The 22,108-nt window shown below is 37.5% G+C and overlaps 1 long non-coding RNA gene across 1 annotated transcript in view; it reads left to right on the top strand.

The window, feature by feature from the left end:
- Positions 1-15,436, top strand: part of LOC122238715 — a 103,480-nt gene extending 88,044 nt beyond the window's left edge. The window contains exons 3-4 of the long non-coding RNA XR_006217820.1: positions 12,730-12,787; positions 15,214-15,436. This is a non-coding gene — a long non-coding RNA (uncharacterized LOC122238715). The remainder of the gene's footprint in view (positions 1-12,729; positions 12,788-15,213) is intronic.
- Positions 15,437-22,108: the final 6,672 nt, after the last annotated feature.

Genomic DNA, 22,108 nt, shown 5'->3' with positions numbered 1-22,108 from the left:
TCGAGATTCTCTCTTTTCTTTGACTTTCTGAAGATATGACTAGGAATAGATTTTTGTGGGTGTGTGTTTATTCTGCTTGGTGTTCTCTGGGATCGGAATCTGTGGTTTGATAAGTAAATAATACTTAAATGGAGGAATAAGACACTTATTCCTTTTACAACTGAAAAGAAATGAATCCTGTATTTTACTAACATTATGTCTCTGCTTCTACATGCAGACTCTCAAAATTTACATTAAAAAGTCAGTAAGACACATTTTAATTTTTTATTATTATTTTTTACACTTATTTTTGAGAGACAGAGTGAGACAAAGTGAGAGTGGGGGAGGGGCAGAGCCAGAGGGAGACACAGAATCTGAAGCAGGCTCCAGGCTCTGAGCCATCAGGACAGAGCCCGACTCGGGGCTCAAACCCACAGACCGTGAGATCATGACCTGAGCCAAAGTCAGACGCTCAACCGACTGAGCCACCCAGGTGCCCCAGTAAGAGACATTTTAAAGACAACTCCAGGGGCACCTGGGTGGCTCAGTCGGTTAAAGCGTCCGACTTCAGCTCAGGTCACGATCTCGCGGTCCGTGAGTTCAAGCCCCGCGACGGGCTCTGGGCTGATGGCTCAGAGCCTGGAGCCTGCTTCCGATTCTGTGTCTCTCTCTCTCTCTCTCTGCCTCTACCCCATTCATGCTCTGTCTCTCTCTGTTCCAAAAATAAATAAAAAACGTTAAAAAAAAAAGACAACTCCATAGATGTTTTATGACTGTTATTTTATATGCTTCCCCTTTATGCTAAGTGTTGAAATTTGTTGTTTTCTCCCTCCTTCCTTTTCCCCTTTCCCTTCTTTCCTTTTCTCCCTCTCAAAAATAAAGATGTGAATAAGACTTGGCAATGAGTTTTGCCCTCTCTGTACCAGTTGCCATAATTCCTTAGTAAAGTAATCTTTACTAAAATTTATGCTACTGAGAATACTATGTGAAATATTCTCAATAACAATAAGATAAATGCTTTTACTCTAGCGAGGTCACCCACTGTAACCCTTCTAAATAGTTCACATCTGACTAAGAAAACTTAACACTGCTCTTTATGAATATAATTTAGTAGACACTACAGGAAAATAAAACTCTATTCTTAGCACAACAGACAAGACTTCTTTCTCAGCTTTCACTTATTAGGCGATCAATTAATTTCTCTTTACACTCCAGGACACAGCGTGGAAAAGACCTGATAATTTCAATCAAACCTAGAAAGCAATGAGATGATCACTTCCCGCTGGGGGGTTCAAGTGTTCACAGGCCCCTGCTGTGTTTAATGTAGATCCAGTACCCCTGTTGGGAGGATGCCCTTTTTGTTTCCATATTAGCTTTTAGATCACTAATCTGTGAGGTCTGTAGTACTATGAACAAAATGGAATAGTCATCTACAAATGAAGGTCTTATATGCAAATATTCAGTTAGAAAAAATTGTGTGTGTGTGTGTGTGTGTTTGTATGTGTGTGTGTGTGTGTGTGTGTGTGTGCGTGTGAATCCATTTTCCCTGTCATTTTGGAATTAATGACAATGGATTTCCCAAACCTTTATAAAATGATTTTCTAACTAATAGTCTGCTAACCTGACTTACTTTGAACACTTCCAGTAATGGAGGACTTTCCGCCCCAAGTTGCACATTCCATGTGGACAGATTTTATAATGTTGAATGTAGATTGTTTCATGGTAGCATTCATTCACTACCCTTATTTTGTTTATTTTTCTCCTGGTATTTCATATGGCAGCCTTTGGGAACACGATACATGTCATATCCAACAACCATTAGCGCAAGGCATCTCTTTTTCAAGGCAAGCATCCCCAGTAACCTCAATGGTATCTCACACTACATGGCTTACTCTATCCTATCCTGTTTCCTCTGGAGGTGTGGCCCTCAGAATGAGACCCAGGAATCTGTGAGATCAGTGTATAAATTTTAGATTATCTACCCTATGTTCTGCCTCTTGTTTGTATTTGATATTTGCTCAAAGACTGAATACTCTCTTGGGTAAATAATGCCCAGGGGCAGAGAGTCAGGGAAGTGACAGCAGGGAGCTGAGATTATCTTTGATGCCTTTCTTCTCTCAAGCTACTTTATTTGAGGCCCTCATGACATACTCATAGCATGACCTTTCTCATGAGACTCTGGCTCTTTCTCATCCGTCAAAACTTCCTTTTCTGTGCCCTGTCTCGGCAGGTACTGTATCTTCTCTGTGGAAAGTGTATTGGTGTTGAGTGAATTAGGAAAGTTTAATTTCAGACTTAACTAGCAATGTTAGCATCAGCCACAGAGTTATGCACAAATCCAGCACCTTCATAAATGGCTTAAAACAGATGTTTTAACCAACCTAAAATGCAAATGTACCCAGAAAGCACTTAAAGAATGGCCGTGGAGGTAATATTCCATCCATATTTAGAAACACACAGATCTGAACTGCTTCTGTTCAGGAATGGTGTATAAAAAAGACAAATCTTTTCTAAACTAGTGCTACTCAAAACGTGGTCCCTGAACAGACCTATCAGCAACATCTGAGGACCTAGTAGAAATGAAGACTTGAGGCGCCACCAGACCTACTGAATCAGAATATCTAAGGATAGGGTCCAGAATCCTCTCCCTTCCTTAGAGTTCTGGCTTCCCGTTGATATAACATCAACTGTGGCAACCCGAAAAAGTATATGATCTCCAGCATTGGGTGTCTGTAGTGTTCAAGATTTTCAATGACCTGATTTGTTAGCCTTACCTCCAGCTTTCTCCTAAAAAATCTTTCCTAGATTACTGCTCTTGGACACATTTTTGTTTACCATTACTTGACTTGGAATGTCAGCGGTATCTATTGTCATCTGTTAGAATTATATTCATTTTTCATAACAAAACACAAAATCCCCACCTCCTTCTTGTCACTTCCCTGACATTCTTAGAAACCACAGGTAGGGAAAACAAAACCTCTTTTTTCTATACCCTCATATCACATCATTCACAACTCTTGAATTAATTGCCATCTGTTCCATGTATAATAATTAAGCGTGCTGGAAAAGGGAGGCCAAAGCAAAAATATATATACTAACAATTAATTAGAGAGTGTGGTCACAAAGAAGTAGAAGTAAAGGGAGAAGAGATGAAGTCATGGAAGGAATAAACAAATTAAGTTCAAGTGGGTGAATTCTTGACATGCACACTGCTTTGTATCAAGCACAACTAATTGGTTATTCTTGAGAACCATCCTGGTGGAGTCCATATGAACAACTGCATCTCAGGACAACCTGTCCAGAGCGAAGAAGGAAGAACCAATTATATGCTGGCTCCTGTCTTCATTGGTAAACTTTGTTCTCTGATAGGTTAACTTCCCCTCTCTTCTCAGTGTACTTGAGCTATTCTCCCTGAAGCTTAAGCCTCAGCGTGGACAGGAAAGTTCTGGGATACAAGGTAAGAGAAGAGCAGTGGGACAGGGAGCAAAGCAGATGTCAGGTTGTTCATATGAGGTTGGTCTGAGCCCACTTAGAGTTGGCCAACCTAGTGGCAGCGGGGAATCAGAGGCAGACAAAGGCCCTAGAAAAGTGTGATACTCAGGGGACCTAATGTAAGTCTTAATGGTGTCTGATACAAGTTATGTGTATGTGTGATTTATCTGCCAGTAGAAACTGCATGTTCCTTGAGGATAGTACTTGGCATTTTACATTTTTACAGCCACGACTATTTATCTCAAGTGCCGCAGTTTCTTCCTGAATGTACTACAGAAGTACAAGATTATCAGAGTTTTAAAATGTTTAATAATTGCATTGTAAGTAATAAATACTCCTCTTTCTACCAGAAATTTACTCTCTGGAAGTTTACTGTAGGAGGCAGAATTCTTTGGTTGTATATTTTCACTGTGCATTTCAAGGACCTAAAATAGTGTTTGACACACAATGGGTATTCAATAAATATTTGTCAGATGAATGAATGTTATCAAATCCTAAAGGAGGCACGCAAGAAGAGAGACATGTGATCTTGAACATACTCATACCTCGTAGGAGCCAGTAAAATTGATCATCAGAAAAGATGCACTTTGCATCTGTGACCTTGTCAGCTTCCCCTATTGTAAAATGGGAATAATAATATGATAGTGGACTTCACTTGAATACAAATTTGGAAGTTCCCAGTTTAATTATGTAGGACACTTGACCACACTGAGTCCTGGTCTCCTCATATCCTTTAACTGTGAAATAAATTTAAGACTAGACTCTATTTTATGGGTTGCTATTAAAGTTAACATGTGGACTCCAAAGCAGTATTAGCCATAGACATATAGCGGGTAGACGCAAGAATAAAAGGAGTAAATAACCACAGGGAGATTTTTTTAAGAACATACAACATGTCTGCCCATTGCCATTAGCTAGTTACATGACCACACTTAACAGCAGGGAAGACTGGGGAATATAGTTTCACTGTGTGCCCAGAAGGAAAGCAAAAACTTTTATTGAATAACTAAGTTATTTCTTCCACTAGAATTAGACAGTAGGCTTCATAATGTCTTCTTCCTATTAGTCAAGTTTGTGGGGATATATTTTTGCAGAGACATTCTCTGCATCCATGTGATTTCAATTATAAAGCTATATACTTGGAGAGAGGTGAGGGGAAATCTGTGTAGGTTTTCATTGCATCGTTGCATGTTTCAGACCATGCTCTCTTAACATGCCGGTACTTTTCAGACATGGACAAAAAAACAGGCTGCAAACAGGAGTTGTGGTGATTCTAGGATCAACTATAAAATTGTCTTATACATGAAAGACCCCATATACGCTCCAGCTATCTACATTGGGTGGTCAGTTGGGAGGTGACTGTGATGTCCTGGTACTGGGGTGACCAGTATGATTTCTCAAAAGGTGAGACAATTAATTCCTACGATACTGGCTTTGATACATCTCCAGTGAATGCTTTGATATGTATGTATAGTATTTGACTTTTTAAATATACTGTTAATAATTGTAACAAATATTCCCATTTAGCACATCAACTGGTAGTGTGACTGAGGTTTCGTGAAAAAACGGTAAATTAATTCACATTCTATTTGGTTAAAGAATATGAAGTAAAAATCCAGGAATGAAGTGAAGTTGAGCTTTTCTATCTAATTGTATCTAATAAAAGCAAATCACAATCTCATTTTGTCTTAGATGAGATGGTTCAAAATGATTATTTTTCTGGCATCGTATTTAATGAAATCTATGTATTTATAGGTTCAAAATAATTATATTAATGCTTAATATGTTATAATTGTTTTATATTTGAAATATTTGTAAGTACTTTGAAAGGCATTTCTAAATCAATGGAATTTTATGTAGAGAAGGGATGAAAATTATCTCTTCAGCACCTTACAATAAAATGCTAATTCAGTTAATAATTAAGATTTTTGTTTGGAGGTTTAAATTCCCTCAGATAAATATCCTTCCAAAGCTTTGAAATTCTTAGATTATGAGTATGTGTAGGCCAGGTTTTAAACTGTTTACTCCTTTCCTTAAGTTATATCCCTTTCTTTTTCTACATATCTCATTCAAATTTGCCTTTGGAAATTCCACTTATTATGCAGTTCACAGAGGATGTTTATGATGTATAGCTCAGTCACACAAATATTCCTAGAGGCATTGCTCACATGAGTGCCCATTTTAAATTCTAACCACATGTGTTTTTTTGGGCACGATGTTTTCTTTAGAAGACCAGAAATAGGAAAATTCTATACAAACATTTCGATAACAGAATGTGTGTATATATATATACACACACACACACACACACACACACACACACATATATGTATGTGTGTGTGTGTGTGTGTGTGTGTATATGAAAGGGGACATATGGGCAGACAGAGAGGGAGAGAGAGAATCCCAAGCAAGCTCCAACCTGAGCACACAGCCCGATGCTGACTCAATCCCCTGATGCTGGGATTATGACCTCAGCCGAAATCAAGAGTCAGACACTCAACTGACTGAGCCACCCAGGTGCCTCAGAATATATTTTTAAGAACCACTCATCTTATATTTTTGGGATTTCTTTTCCTCTCCTTTTCCACAGACTCCTCCCACCATAACACTCGTCCTTCTTCCACTTCCCACCCAAATCAACTCAACTATATTAAAAAAGAAATCTATGGCTAGATTTGTCCACAGAAGGTGAGAGGCCCCTACTCCTCTCCAAAGGACAGAAACTGATTCATCTTCATTGTTTGGCAACCAAAAGTTCTATTATCTTTTATGTCAGACACACACACACACACAGTCATGGTGACAGGGGAGGGCATCTAACATATAGAAACTTTAAGATAACGTGTAAAAGATCAAATTATTCCACCTTCAATTCCTCTTCTGTATTTAGTATTATGTTTCTACAATATTTTATGATGTTAGCTTCTATACTACCTGTTGCTTAATTAGTGCTCAGAATATGGATGTGTCATATATCTTTCTTCTAAAAGAAGCATGTAATACCGGTGTACTCAACAATTATTGAATTGGGCAGTTGTGAAAAGGAGTAACCTCTTCCATGATTGTTTCAATTTCCAAAAACCTTTGGGTTGCATTTTTTTTCTATTGCAAAAAAAAAATTTCTGCAAAGAACAAAACTATTTTAAGATACATATTCCTACAATATTGGCATGATAATAAGCTTATTGCAAGGCTCAATTTATACTGAGTTGTTAAAAAGTATGGAAAGACATTTCCCTCTCTTTGATAGCCATTTAAAAATATTAGAAAATGTGGACTATCTGAAACACTTCCTTCCCTATAAAAGCATTGTTGTAGGCAGCATGAGGAGAGGCATTCTTTTCAGCCTGAAATATTTTTACTTTAGAAAAAGCATCTATGTTATGAAGAAGGCATCCTTGCAGCACTGCCTCTAGCTCCCATTCCCCACAGCATCAAGTACAGATTCTGCCTATATTTCCCTATAGCTTTTCATGTGATTGCCAGGAGCAAGATAAAAATGTATCTTGCAAAGCATGTTTTATTTCAGGTGCTGGAGGGGGGAAAACTGAATGCAATCATTTTCACTACAAATATTTTCAAATAAATTTGGAATAGAAAGCATCTGACGTCTCCAAAATATGCACATACAAAAAGGATCAGATACTTAATTCCCTAGCTAGAGCTCATCACTAGAGGAAAGTAGGTTTAATTTAAAATAGATTACTTTCATTCATTTAATATTCACAAATATTTGTAAAACTATTATTAAAACCCAGACACTATGCTAGACATAGGAAACACAAAATTTAAAGACTTGGTTCTACTTTTCAAGGGGATCAAAGTATAGTGGGAAAAGGGGACATGTAAGAAAACAAATTGTAACCCAAATGACTGCAAGAGAAGAGAGAGATCCAGAGCGCAAGGAGAAAGCACAGTGGATAAGCACAGGAGCCTCCCTCAGGTCAAAGTTCTAAGGAGGAACAAATGATTATAACTTTCAGGAAGTCTCAAAGTGGCCAGGTCCATTCAGAAGTGAGGAAGGATATTGCAGGCAAATGGAACAGCAAGTGTGAAAGTAGGAGAAAGTAAAGTATATATAAACAACAACAATTAGCTCAACCTGGCTGACATTATAAAGTACGACAATGGGAGGGGGTGATGGTGGTGTGAAACGAGGCAGGAAAGGATGGACATGGCGTCAGATCATGAAGAGCATTGCATTTCAGAGGATTGATCCCATAGGTGATAAGTGGTTCTTGAAGAACTTTGACTAAAGAAATTATACCATCAGTGTGTGTGTGTGTGTGTGTGTGTGTGTGTGTGTGTCCGTGCGAGCACGTGCGTGCGCACACTAGAAATATCACCCTACAGGCAATACAGAGGATGGGTTGGGGTTTGTGGGGGCCACAAGACAATGTGCAGGCAAATCTATTCTAGTTATCCAGCAGTCAGAGGTTGGAGATGTTTAGAAGATTGAGTCGAAAGGGCTTGTGATTCCTTATGAGAACAGAAAAGAAAATGGGAAAATGAAATGACTCTTAGGTTTATTTGTTGGGCGGCTGGATCCATGGTGGCATTGTTACAGAGGCAATGCAGATCTAGAAGCATTTTAGTATGTGTGTATCTGCATGTGTGCACTTATTTTGGAGATGTGGGAATAATACATGACATTATATTAAAAGGTGGTTTGGGGTGCCTGGGTGGCTCAGTTGGTTAAACATCAGATTTCAGCTCAGGTCATGATCTCGCGGTCTGGTCCGTGAGTTCAAACCCTGCATCGGGCTCTGTGCTGATAGCTCAGAGCCCGGAGGCTGCTTCGGATTCAGGGTGTCCCTCTCTCTCCGCTCCAACTCTGCTTGCTCTCTGTCTCTCTGTCTCTCAAAAATGAATAGACGTTAAAAAAATTTTTTTAAGTTTAAAATATAGTTCAATGGATTTCCTGATTTCTATTTCCTTTTTTGTTTTCTATAATGAATATGGCTTTGATAGCTTGAAGTTAAATACATCCCATCCCAAGAGGCATTTCCTCATCATTTCATCCCACATCTGTGATAGCCTATACATGTAATAATTCAGAACCACCTGTCTATGGTCAAGTTCTTATTTCTTCCAACCCCCCACATCACTCTGTTGTTTCACCTAATTCTTTTTTATCAACCAGTTTCATTAGTGCCTGGTCTAATCGTTAAACTCTTTCAAAGGCAGCTTCCAATTTCTCTCTTCCAGATTTCTTCTGATGCCCCTTTCTTAATAATTCAGTATTAGTTAAGAGTATAGAAATCTTTTCACCTATGATATTCAAACTTTCAGCTACACATGACGCTAACAGACCTCTTTTCCTCATCTAAACAGGTAGAGGTTTCCTCCAAGCATTTTCCCCCCGTCTTCCCTTTTTGTTCTTTTTGTTACGTCTCTTTCAAGAATAGGTCTTTTCTGTCTGCTCCTCTATCCTTTCACCCACAGGAATACTGAGAAACTTTTAATTTCAAATTTAGTCAACGCAGAGTTTGATTTTTGTTCAAACATTTATCCTGTATGGCGTAATATTTAATACCTCAGACCCAAGTTTTCTGATGCATTTTAAAAGGGTAACATCTACTCATAGGATGCTGAGTCAACTAAAGAAAACACAACATACGTAAAGTAGTTAGCATAGTGCCTGACAAATGGTAGGCATGTCATTTACAACAGTTCTGTTACAATTAGTATTACAAATATTACTGGGCATTTCAAGGCAAACGACTAGGGAAACTTAAGTTTACTATTTTAGATATAGTTTAAACTGGCATCCTGAAGAAAGAACACTTTTCATTTCCATTTGGAGATTAACATTGGTTTGGATTTGCTCGAAATGGGTGACACACTATACTTCTCCAAATAGTGAAAACACTTGTAAAAATAAAACTCTAATAGGTTAATTTGAACCAGTTTTCTAATTCCCATGAGTACATTTATTATGTTTTTATTTCTCATAATCATACAGTCATAGAAAGAACAATTTAAGTGTTAACCAAATTAATGGTACTCATAAAAATTGTTAATTTGATGATGCGCTGATTTTATTATTAATGGTTTTTAATAAAATACTCCCCAATGGATAGTAACTCATAGTCTATAATTTACTAAAATAATGATTTGAAATCATGTGGTACTCTCTAATTCACACAAAATAGTTTTGTATATTTCATGTTTCATGTATGTTCAGATGTGCAACAAAGAAAAATGTTGATTCATTGCCTATAGCCAATCATATTAATAAATATCAAAGATGAAATGAAACTGCCTGTCTCATATTTTCATTCTACTTCCTATATAAAGAAGAATTTCTTCATTTTAAAAAGTGGAATTATAAGCATTAATAAAAAGGAATGGAAGTTCTTAACGATAAGGATATTAAAAGAGAACAGACTGTTGGACCATAATGTAGTCTCTGACTGGGACAGATGGTGTCATGGTAAATAACCAAAGTCTTAGGGAAATTCACAGGTGAGACAGATTCTTAGCAGTGGTCCAGCTAAGAAAACTATAGAACAAGAAAATCACTATAATTCTTGAAGACGATCAATGCTAATAAGAATTCTTCTCTGTGAAATTGAAATAAACATGAATATATTCTGTAATGTTGTATTCAGAGAATGGTTGTTGAGTTCTTGAAAGAAAAACCTGCATATTTTCACAAGGACAAGTCATTGCTTCTTAGTCTTTTTTTTTTCTTTTTTTTAATATAATATAAAAGCTGGTCATTCAGGGAAATACTATCTGGTGTTTCATATTATTTCTAAATTTTAACATGGAATATAAGAACCCTTGCTATACACACTTTCAACAATAGGCAAATTATGGAAAGAGCCTAAATGCCCATCAACTGATGAATTAATTGATAAAGAAAATGTGGTTTATGTATACAATGGAATACTACTTGACAATGAGAAAGAATGAAACCCTGCCATTTGCAGCAATGTAGATGGAACTGGAAGGTATTATGCTGAGTGAAATAAGTCAGTCAGAGAGGGTCAGATATCATGTTTTCACTCATGTGTGGATCTTGAGAAACTTAACAGTAGACCATGGAGGAAGGGAAGGGGAAAAAATAGTTACAAACAGAGTGGGAGGGAGGAAAACCATAAAAGACTCTTAAGTACAGAGAACAAACTGAGGGTTGATGGGGGGCTGGGGGAGAGGGGGAAATGTGTGATGGGCATTGAGGAGGGCACTTGTTGGGATGATCACTGGTGTTGCATGTAAGCGATGCACCATGGGAATCTACCCCAAAAACCAAGAGCACACTTTATACACTCTATGTTAGCCAATTTGGTAATAAATTATATTAATAAAAAAGAACCCTTGCTATAGTTTTATGAATAATGTAAAATATTATATTCCAGATATTAATGCAGTTTGGGACATTAATATTGATTTAAGTTGTAATAATATAATAAATGTTAATTAATGAGTCAGTTTGGCAAATGGAGGATCTGTCTATAAATCTGTTTCATTCAGTAGTTTATATTTTTTCATATTTATTAAAGTAATATGTAAATATTTAAAAATCTCACAGTACAGAGTAGTTTATGTTTAAAAGCCTTAGTCCCTACCCTTTCTTTTCTCACCACAGTCATACCCATAGAAGCCATTGTTAGTGATTTCTATGCTTAGATTTCTATGCTTAGTTATATCCATTGTCTCTAAATGGTATGTTAATATTACTATTTCTTGATTTATCAAGAGTAGGCATTATTTATTGCTTGTTATACCATGACTTTGAAAACTTAGCTTACTATCGGGCCCCTGTGCTGACAGCTCAGAGCCCGGAACCTGTTTCAGATTCTGTGTCTCCCTCTCTCTGACCCTCCCCCATTCATGCTCTGTCTCTCTCTGTCTCAAAAATAAATAAACGTTAAAAAAAAATTTTTTTTTTAAAAAAAGAAAATTTAGCTTACTTAAAAAATCTGCCTCATTCTCACCTCTTCTCAATAAAATAATAGCATTACTTTTTTTTTTAAATGTTTTTAAAGAATATACTTTAAGCCAGGGATTGAAACACTACTGTCTGTAGACTAAATCCAACTTGCCACCTTTTTAAAAATAAAGTTTATTGGAACACAGCCATATCCATCTGCTTATGGTTGTCAGTGGTTTTTTTCATAACACAATAACCAATGATTAGTTGCAAGAGAGACCATATGACCTACAAAGTCTATCATGTGCCCTAAAGGAAACAAAATCGCCAGCCCATGGTTTAAACGCTTTTTTAATAAACAGAATCCCTTTTTCATAGACTGAATCCCTTTATTGTTAGAGAGTATATCAATATCCATAATCATTCCTTTACCTCTCATCCTTCTTCTTCCCACCAACTTGTATGAGCTATATTTTGACATTTACATTTTCAAGATTGGTGATATTTAAATTCAATTTGGCCATTATGACAAAACTTCCAGGTTTTACCTGTGAAGTGAGCCTAAGAATCGAAAATCAATAAAGTTTTTTTTATTACTTTAATCATGTGCATAGTGCCCCTTGCCTACCTCAGTAATTTACTTCAGTTCGATTTCTTTTTTTTTTTTTTTTTTTTTAACGTTTATTCATTTTTGAGAGACAGCGCAAGCCCGGGAGGGGCAAAGAGAGAGAGAGAGAGAGAGACAGAACCCAATGCAGGCTCCAGGCTCTGAGCAGTCAGCACAGAGCCCCAGGCAGGGCTCGAACTCATGAACCAAACATGACCTGAAGTCAGAAGCTTAACTGACTGAGCCACCCAGGAACCCCAAACTTCAATTCAATTTCTACTGTGTCACTCAAGAAAACATGTTCAAATGGATTATTCTTAGGGTTCCTGGGTGGCTCAGTCGGCTGAGTGTCTCACTCTTGATTTCAGCTCAGGTCATGATCCCAGGGTCGTGGGATCAAAAGCCCCATATCAGGCTCTGCACTAAGTGTGGAGCCTGCTTAAGGTTCTCTAAGATTCCCTCTGTCCCTGAAATAATAATAATAATAATAATAATAAAGACTTCTTCCTTCCCACATCCCAACAGCTTGTCAAATATGTGTCTTATTTTAAATTTAGTCCATGAGTGTAGTAAACAGAACTCTACGATGGTCCTCAAGATCCCCATATCCTGTTGTACAGAACTTGCATAATCCCCACAATGTGAATATGGTGGATTCTAGTCCTGTGCTTATGTTATGTTATATGGCACTTCACTTTAAGAAAGGGAAATTACTTGTAAGAACCTAACTTTATTACATGAGCCATTTAAATCTGGGTGCTAATTTCAGATACAGAGGAAGGAGAGCAAGAAGTCAGACGGATGCCATCCTGCTGACTCTAAAAAAGGTAAACCGCTAATGATTGGGGAGGACGTGGGAGAGGGTATGCTGTAGAAATTGACAGCAAACCCCTGCTGACAGCTAGCAAGACGATCAGGACCTCAGTCCTACAGGCACAAGGAAACAAATCCAGCCGAAGTCCCAAATGAGCCCAGAAGGGGACTCTTTCCCACGTCCTTCAGATAAGAACTTAGTCCTGCCAACAACACCTGACACTTTGAGCTCAGCCATATGAGGCCCTGGGCAGAGAACCCATTCATACTGTGCCAGATTTCCGACCTACTGACGGTGAAACAATGAATGCTGAGCTAATAAGTTGCTTTTGTTTTAAGCAGCCAACTTTGTGATCATTTGTTACCTGGCAATAGAAAACGAATACATCTATCAACTGAATTTTGATAGTCAAAAAATCCCTGAGGACAGGCAAGACTTTTTCTTTACCATATTGAGGTAGTTTTACAACATGCCCACACATACACGTTGACACTCCTTCTATACAACATGGGATTTAATTCCTCTCTACTTGAATATGGCTGATTTTAGTGAATTATTTTTAACGGATAGGATATACCCAGAATAAATGATGTGTGGCTTCCTAGGCTCAGTTGAAAGAGTGATAAATGCCCCAAACTGGAAGCAACCAAGGTGTTCTTCAGTAGGATAATGAATAAACGAATTATTTTAGATTAACACTGCTGAATATTATTCAGTGATCAAAAGAAACGAGCTATTAATCCACAGCAACATGGATGAATCTTAAATGCAAATTCCTAAGTGAAAGAAATCAGTTTTATAAGATTGCATGTTGCGTGCTTTCATTATATGACATTCTAGAGAAGGGAAAACTATAGAGATGGAAAACAGATCCATGGTGCCAAGGCTTGGCGTTGGGGAGGGGTGACTAGGATTAGGTATAGGATACAAGATTTTTTAGAGCTGAGAGACTATTCTCGTCAGACTGTTTAACACTATGTGTCAAATCCTATAGAACTTCACAGCATAAAGAGTAAATATACATGCAAATTTTTAAAAACTCAACCAGGAAGGCAAAGGATCCCAGAATTGAATGCAGACTGTGACAAAAGGATCTAATACAAATACAAGATGTAACTTCACTGAAAAGGGTGGATAAAAAGGAGTATTGATCTAAATAACTTAGGAAATGACGATACAGTGTAAGACCAAAGACAAAGGAAGTGTAGGTAAGTGTTGTACTCTAGTTGGTAAAATTGTCTCTCACAGGAGTACAGGTTCACAATTCTGAAACCACTACACGTGTAGACTCAAACAATAAGTAAATCGATGCTAGATGGTAGGAGTCAGGACTTTTAAGGAGGAGGGAATGGGAAGTTACAGATAAGCAAGAGGGGAAGGCTAGAATGAGCCATGAGATACTTGACTAAAATTAGAGCTATCAGTTTGGACTCGAGTTTAGCTTAGTATAAATACTGATAGATACGTGAACACATAGATAGGTGTATGTGCATGCATTATACAGATACGTATATTTCTTTGCTCTATCTGCTGAGAAGAGCTAAAAGCAATGAGCATCCCCAGAGTCCAGGTCTTAGTTTCAAACCCCATTCTCCAATGAAAGTACACAAGGCTTTTTTGAGAAATGGCTAATTCTAGGGCTGGGGCAGGAAACAAGATCCTTCTGATCTTGTAGTATCAGAAGGAATGTGGAACCAACTAAAAGAACGCCTCATAGTCAGAGCTGAAACAATTTGAGCAACAAAATAAATGAAGTAATATTGAATTATAGCCCCAAATATAAAATAAATATTCATGAGTTCAGACTGAAATGGTGGCAAATTAAATGGGAGAGAAGAGACAAGTCTTCCATACAGAGGAATTCCAAATAATTTATATAGCTACTCTTCCCTCAAAGAGGTAGGGCATAACTTCTCACCCTTCGTGTGTGGGCTGTGCTTAGAGACTTGCTTCCAAATAATATAGAAAGAAGGGAAATAAAATACCTTGACAGTAGAGCAACCTGACACACAGTACCTGAGCCAGGAGAATGAGGCTAACCGCATCAGTATGAAAGTCAAGTTCCCTTGCTATATGGTATTGAGAATGGCACCTCATCTCAGTGATCATCTACCTCAAACAAGCATAATCACAGTTCTACCATGAGAGAAACACCAGCTAAATTTACATTAAAGGTCATACTAGTAATCCTCAAAAGATATTAGGGAAAATAAATGAAATCTGAATAAAATACGGAATTTCGTTAGCCATAATGTATCAATGTTGTTTGATGAGTTATGAAAAATGTAACAGATTAATGCAAGAGGTCTACAATATGAGGGACTGGCTTCGGGGTATATAGGGCTCTCCTTACTATTGCAACTTTTTATGAAATCTACATTCTGGAATAAAAGATTAATTGGGAAAAAAAGTAATAGAGTTTCTGCCTCTCTTTCTCAGAACATGCCTTGGGAACCCTGAGCTAACATGAAAGTCTAACCAGCCCAAAGCCACTGTGCTGGAAGAATCATGTGGAAAGACCAAATAGAGATAGAGAGAGATGCCTCTGGAGACCCAACTGTTTCAGCCCAGATGTTTGTTTTCCCAGTCTTCCGGACATGTGAGTGGGTGACATTTGAAATGAGTACAGTTCTAGCCTTTGAACTGCTCCAGTAGGTAAGTAGAACAGAGATGAGCTGAGCCCTGTCCAGACTCAGATTTGCAAGAAAATAAATGTTGCAGTTGTTCAAAGCTACTAAGTGTTGAAGTGGTTTGTCATACGCCAGCAGATGCATGGAACATTCATATTTCCTAAAACGTTACCATGGTAAATCTAAAACAGATTTTTTAAATTGTTATTAATTTTGCTCAATATTTGTCAAGCTCTTTTAGTTTGAATACATCTCCCTTAGCTCTGGAAATATTCTTACTTTTTTTTTCTTTTAAATAATTTCTCTCCAACCTTCCTCTGTGGTTCCTTCTCAGAACTCTAATTAGTTCAACACTATTTTTTTTTTATTTTTTTTTAACGTTTATTTATTTTTGAGACAGAGAGAGACAGAGCATGAACGGGGGAGGGGCAGAGAGAGAGGGAGACACAGAATTGGAAGCAGGCTCCAGGCTCTGAGCCATCAGCCCAGAGCCCGACGTGGGGCTTGAACTCACGGACCGCGAGATCGTGACCTGAGCTGAAGTCGGACGCTTAACCGACTGAGCCACCCAGGTGCCCCAGTTCAACACTATTTTAAATGGATACTGTATAACTTTCTTTTACCTCATATTTCCCGTGATTATGTACTATTAATATATATGTTTGAGGAATTTATTTGACTTTATCTTTTTCTCATTTATCTTCCTTGCTTTTTTTCAGAAGTATTTTAAATTTGGGGCGTCTGGGTGGCTCAGTTGGTTAAGCGCCCAACTTCAGCTCAGGTCATGATCTTGCTATTCGTGAGTTCAAGTCCCATGTCAGGCTCTGTGCTGACAGCTCAGAGCCTGGAGCCTGCTTCCTATTCTGTATGTTCCTCTTTCTCTGCCCCTCCCCCGTTCTCTCTCTCTCTCTCTCAAAAATAAACGTCAAAAATTTTAAAAAAGAAGTATTTTAAATTTTGAATGCTTATTTCTTTTCCTGTGATCCTTTCATGACAAGCCATGACATCCTTTTATTTTATGAATGCTATATGTGTCTATATACATACACATAAATCTTTCTAAGGATAAATTACCTTTCCATTCTTGCATTACCTCTGTTTCCTTTAATATTTCAAAATGATGCCATAAAATGGTTGACCGATAATAGTTTGTTCAAAAATGGGTTTTATTAACAAGCAGCTTTTGCCAAATAGTGAATGGAACTGGGCGTCAGTCATTGTGCCTGGACCTCCCTAAATGCCAAAAGACACCAGTGTCTCCTATTCTCTCTTCACAGATAAATTTATTTAGATAATAATTGTCCTTTGCTTGTGTTGTTGTGTGCATTTGCTTGGGTAGTTACTGCCTGGCCTCTTGGTAAGGGATAGAGTACTGCTGTCATAGGAACTCAATCAATCCTTCTCTTTCAGTCCCTCTTCTCCCTCTGACCCTCTGAAGTTACTTGCCTTGTTGTCAGGGGCAGCTTTATCTTCTCCTTGGCTTCAGCACTCTCTGGGGTTATCAGCCCATCTGTTTTTCATATTCCAGAGGTGTTTTAGAAAACTTGCTCTGCTGATATCCCAGCTTCTATTATGTTTATGGTTGTAAGATTATATCACAATAATCCTATATGGGGGACTATATATTTAACGACATTTTAATGGGTTCCAAGGGAGAGGAGAGGAAAGTATTTGCTCTTAAATTAGAAGTGAAAAGCCTTATTAATGGCCTATAAAATGATATTAATGAGATACAATTCAAATGTTCATAGTGCATAAATCGAAAGGGAGAGATGAAGAGTAAAAAAACAAATTCTAAAAGCTCAGTCGTCATCGTTGTCATCATCACTATTACTGTTCCAGGCACTCCTCTACAAGTTTTACATGTGTGTTTGGTTCATAAAACAATCTAACCACCTCCCGCCATACCCTCTGCTTTCAATCTAGTCTACGTTGCTGTCATTTCTCACCTGGACTATTGCAAATGCCTAGTCAGTGCTTCCATGCTTTCTCCATAATTCACTTACCACAGGGTTATCAAAATGATGTTTTAAAAATAGAAATTGGATCATACCACTGTCTTCCTTAAAATACTCCAGTCAACTTGTGAATCCCTTAGAATAAAACTGAAGTCTTTTGATGAGCTATAAATCCTACAATACCTAATCCCTCCTGAAATCTTTTTTTCATCCCATATTTCTCTTTATTTTTGCTCCCTGTGCTCCAAATACATTACCTTTTGCTGTAAAGGTACATACTCAGAATTGTTATGTTGGTCAGATGAGATAAATATAAATACATCTTTTGAAAGATATTGAACAAGTGTCATTTACTACTAATTACATCCTTAGCTTAGAAGGATTTGAGGGGTGTGTATGTGCATGCATGTGTACATGTGTGTATGTGTGTGTGTGTGTGTGTGTGTGTGTGTTTTGGCAAGTTGGATTTTAGCAAGTGTGCCCACATATTGAATTGTCAGTGTGTGCATTTTCCTGAGAGCAGATATTCATTGCACTTGTGACTTCTCAAGGAGATAACAGAGGCTAAATTAACCAAGCCATAAGTTAGCCTAGAGCTGTCTCCTGGTTTATTCTCTGCATCAGTTTAGCTGGGGATCTTCTGAAGAATATTTTTCAGGTATCACTAGAATAACAACTTCTCTAGATAAAAGAGGAAGTGTCAGTTGGTAGGTCAACCATCCAAAGTACTGGAGGGATAAGGAGGTTAAAGTGGCACAATTAAGCAGATTTAATTTAGATAATTAATGCCAATCTAGATGCATCCTTACTGCTCATTCAAGGAGATATAAAAGAAACTGAAGGAATATAAGTGAGCTCAAAGGTTTTGCATTTTGTGTCTTTATCACTACATTTCTCATTTTGGGGAGTTTGCCAGCTAAACATTTGTGTCCCTTTACTTGGTTTGTGCAAAATCCCCAGAGAAGAGCATCCCTTTGTATTTCGTTAGGCCATGTATGGTTTATCCATCCTTGAGGATGTGGGTAAAAGTATCCACATGATTCACAAGAGCGTGTTTCAACTCCTTATGCTTATACACACAGTACCACTTTCATAGCAATGCTTTTTGTTAAATCCAAGGAGCAGAATAATTTAGTAAGACCATTATTGTGGCTGCAGGCCATGTGCTGGCATTAGAAACTACATTTCCCCATTTTCATCTAACTAGGTTGATATAAGTCATTATTTTTAATGATCAGAATCAGTGACTATTCTGAATGTTTATGGTTACTTACTTAGAAATGGCATATTCTCTACTTAACAACTTGGCAAATGATGATAATGGTGTTTCAGTATGGGTACAGCCAGGGAGTCGGAAACCATTTAAAACAAAGAAAATTTAATGTAGCAAATTGATGACAGAACTAATAAGTAGGTTTGGTGAAGCAACATGGAGATTAGCAATAACAAGAAGATGCTACACCCATTCCTATAGGCTAGAAGAAATAAGAGAAGAGATTTTACTAAAGAGAGTAAAATCCAGGAGCTAAAATTACCTAGCAGAATTTGGAACAGTGACCGGGGCACCTGGGTGGCTCAGTTGGTTAAGCATCTGACTTCTGCTCAGGTCATGATCTCACAGCTCATGGGTTCCAGCCCCATGTCGGGCTCTGTGCTGAAAGCTCAGAGCCTGGAGCCTACTCTGGATTCTGTGTCCCCCTGTCTCTCTGCTCCTCCCCCACTCATGTTCTGCCTACCTCTCTCTCTCAAAAATAAAAACATTTTTAAAAAGTTGGAATAGTGATAAACTTTTCAGAATAAATGCAGTTTTTGGAAATGCTGCCTGACGTAGTAGGAAGGTAGGGGGAGAAATACCCTAGTTTCTCCTTGTTTGCCATCTGCCAATCTCCTGCCAATATCTTATGTTGGGCAAACACAAGAAAATCTAGTTGAATCTGGAGGCTGGGAAGCACAGTCTGTAGAATTCTGTGACACAGAGCTTAGCAGAGGGAGGCAGAGAATGGATCTGAAAGCAAGCAAGACCAGAGTGGCAAAAATTATTGTTCATATGGGTCCAACAATAAAATGTATTTATTCAAAATTTAATTATATATCCATGCTGAAGTGGGCAGGTTCTTACATAAAATTGTATTTTTAAAGAACTTCATTGCTAAATGAGGACTGTAAACTAAAATCTTACTAGGAAGATTTAGCATTTAGTTTTACCACAAGGAGGAATATCCAAGGCAAGTAAAATTGTTGCATTTATGAACTCATTCATCTTTATATGGCTCCTTAGGATAATATATTTATATCAACTAATGTTAAGACAGGTATTAAAACTTTATATTTATAGAGCTCCTGCCACAGTAGCAATCTTTGTTTTTGCCAGTTGATAGCCTCACTGTTCCTCCATGGGTGCCATCTTGAAATGTACACTCTTCACCACAGAGGACACGTGGATAGAGCAATATTAATTAAACGTGACTGTATGGAAATCTTTATGGTGTATATTCACAACACATGATGTCTTCATATCCAACAGCAAAACAAATTTTTTGGATTCTGCTAAACTGAAACCACATGATCACTAGAGAGAAATTAAAAAGAAAATTCCTTTAGATGTTCATTATAGATTGGTGCCTATTATCAAAGCTTTTTGATGAGAATATATGGATGTTTTGCCTCCATGGTGACAAATAACCAGATGTTTGAGAATATCCAGCAGTTCCGATGAGTATTTCTTAACTTTCATCACCATATTTGCAGTGACACCAACACTAACATATGGGAATTAAAGCTTGGATGGCAGTATGTAGCTAAGAACAAATACAACTTTATATTTTCTTTTTGTAATTTTCTAAGTTTTGGAATTTATGCTATAATCTAGTTATACAGATGATTAAAATGTAGATGAATAGAAGATAAAGAGTCATTACCATTGTAATTAACCTGAAGGAACAATATCACAAAGTCCATCCTTTGACCATCTTGGCTTTCTATTTCTTTTGCCCTGGTCATCTAGTGGGATTTCCTTTCATTCTCCCTTCAGTTGATCAGAGCATTATAGCTTTATGAATACTGTTTATTGAGCGTCTGACACATAAGCACAATCTTAAAATAATCTTATTGTTTAAATACTCTTTATTTATCCATGAATTTATTCAATTATTCATTCAATGTTTATTGAGTGCCTGCATTGAGCTAAGTGCCTTAAATCTTGATATTACCATTTTACAATAAGGACATACTTTTAAAGGTTATGCCCATTTTAAAGAAGGGGAAACTGAGCTTTAGGAAGTTTAAGGAAGTTGCCCAGGATCACAAAATCTAGTACATGTATCCTTGGGATTCCAGTATAAATAATCTGACTTCAGTATCAACAGATTTAACTAATATATGGGCTGAGTCTCCTGCTGTTATGCTCTTTTCCCCTTGTTATAAACCCTATCCTTGGGTCAATGGATTGAGCATATGACCTATGCCTAATCATCTTGAACAATCATGGTAAACCATAATCCAGATAATAGTTATTGACCCATGGAGAGTGTATGTGACTCAAATCAAGTAAATTATGTTACTTCTCAGAGATTAGTATATGAATAAAAAAAATCACTCTCATTCATGAATATTGCTGGCTGGGGTTGCTCGAGGCCGGGAAGACTGGTCTGCATAAGAGAATGGGGCCAACATTCAGTGAAAATGAAAGATAAATGCACAGAGAGAATACAGGGGGTGGGTAGAGAGCAAGAGAGAGAATCTGCTGACAGCATTGAATCCCCAATTCCAGTCCAGGCCCCGAGGCTGCTTTTAAGTCCTTTTATCTCTTCTTTTTTCTCTTTTGTTCTGTGAATTTCTAAAGCATCTACAAAGACAAAAAAAAATTCCTTTTTAATTTTTATGGGAATTTTTATTGGATTTCCTATAATGCAAGGAATCATGACTAATTCTTTCATCCAATATTATTTATATTTGTATAAGACATAAAGCTTAAGCAAATGAGGGGCACCTGGGTGGTCTCCGATTCTTGAGTTTGGCTTCATCATCATCTTATGGTTCCTGGGTCAGGCCCTGTGCTGACAGTGGGGGAGTCTGTTTGGGATTCTCTCCCTTTCTCTGTCCCTCCCCTGCTCACGCACGTGTGCATGCTCTTCCTTTCTCTCACTCTCAAAGTAAATAAATAAACATATAAAAAACAAAGCTTAAGCAAATGAATTTCCAATGTGTAAAACCTAAAGGGATAGCTTAATGTGAGGGGACTTGCTTCATACCACATTATCATAGTTTTCAGACTCTTCCAAAAGATCTTCTATTGTTTAGATCTCCTTTACTTCAGAGTCCAAATCTCTGGATGAGGAGCTTCACGATGGGGATTCTAGGCTGTTTTGTTGGGCTGATATAATCTATTGAACTGGAATCATCTTAGGTCAGATGGGAACACTTGAGTTATTCACAATTTCTACCATTATTTGTTCTTGTAGTTTTTTTAAAACCTTGCCTATGTGACTTCCTCCTGACTCTTGAAGACATTTACATTTATAATTCTTGTATTACAAATTTCCTTGGCACCCCTTACATCAAAAAAAGTGATTCATTTCTCATTTATCATTTTGTAATCTGATAGCTCCTATTTACATATCTGGTTCCCATGGAGGGAAGGAAACTTAAATTTTATCATGATAACCTGCAAATCTGGTTACCCAGAAGGAACTACATATAAATCCTATCAATTAGTATTTGTTTTATAATTTTTAGGCATTCTTTTGA

This window comes from Panthera tigris, chromosome B2 (assembly GCF_018350195.1).
Source record: "Panthera tigris isolate Pti1 chromosome B2, P.tigris_Pti1_mat1.1, whole genome shotgun sequence".
Classification (NCBI taxonomy): domain Eukaryota; kingdom Metazoa; phylum Chordata; class Mammalia; order Carnivora; family Felidae; genus Panthera; species Panthera tigris.
This window is presented reverse-complemented; position numbering and strand designations above follow the sequence as displayed.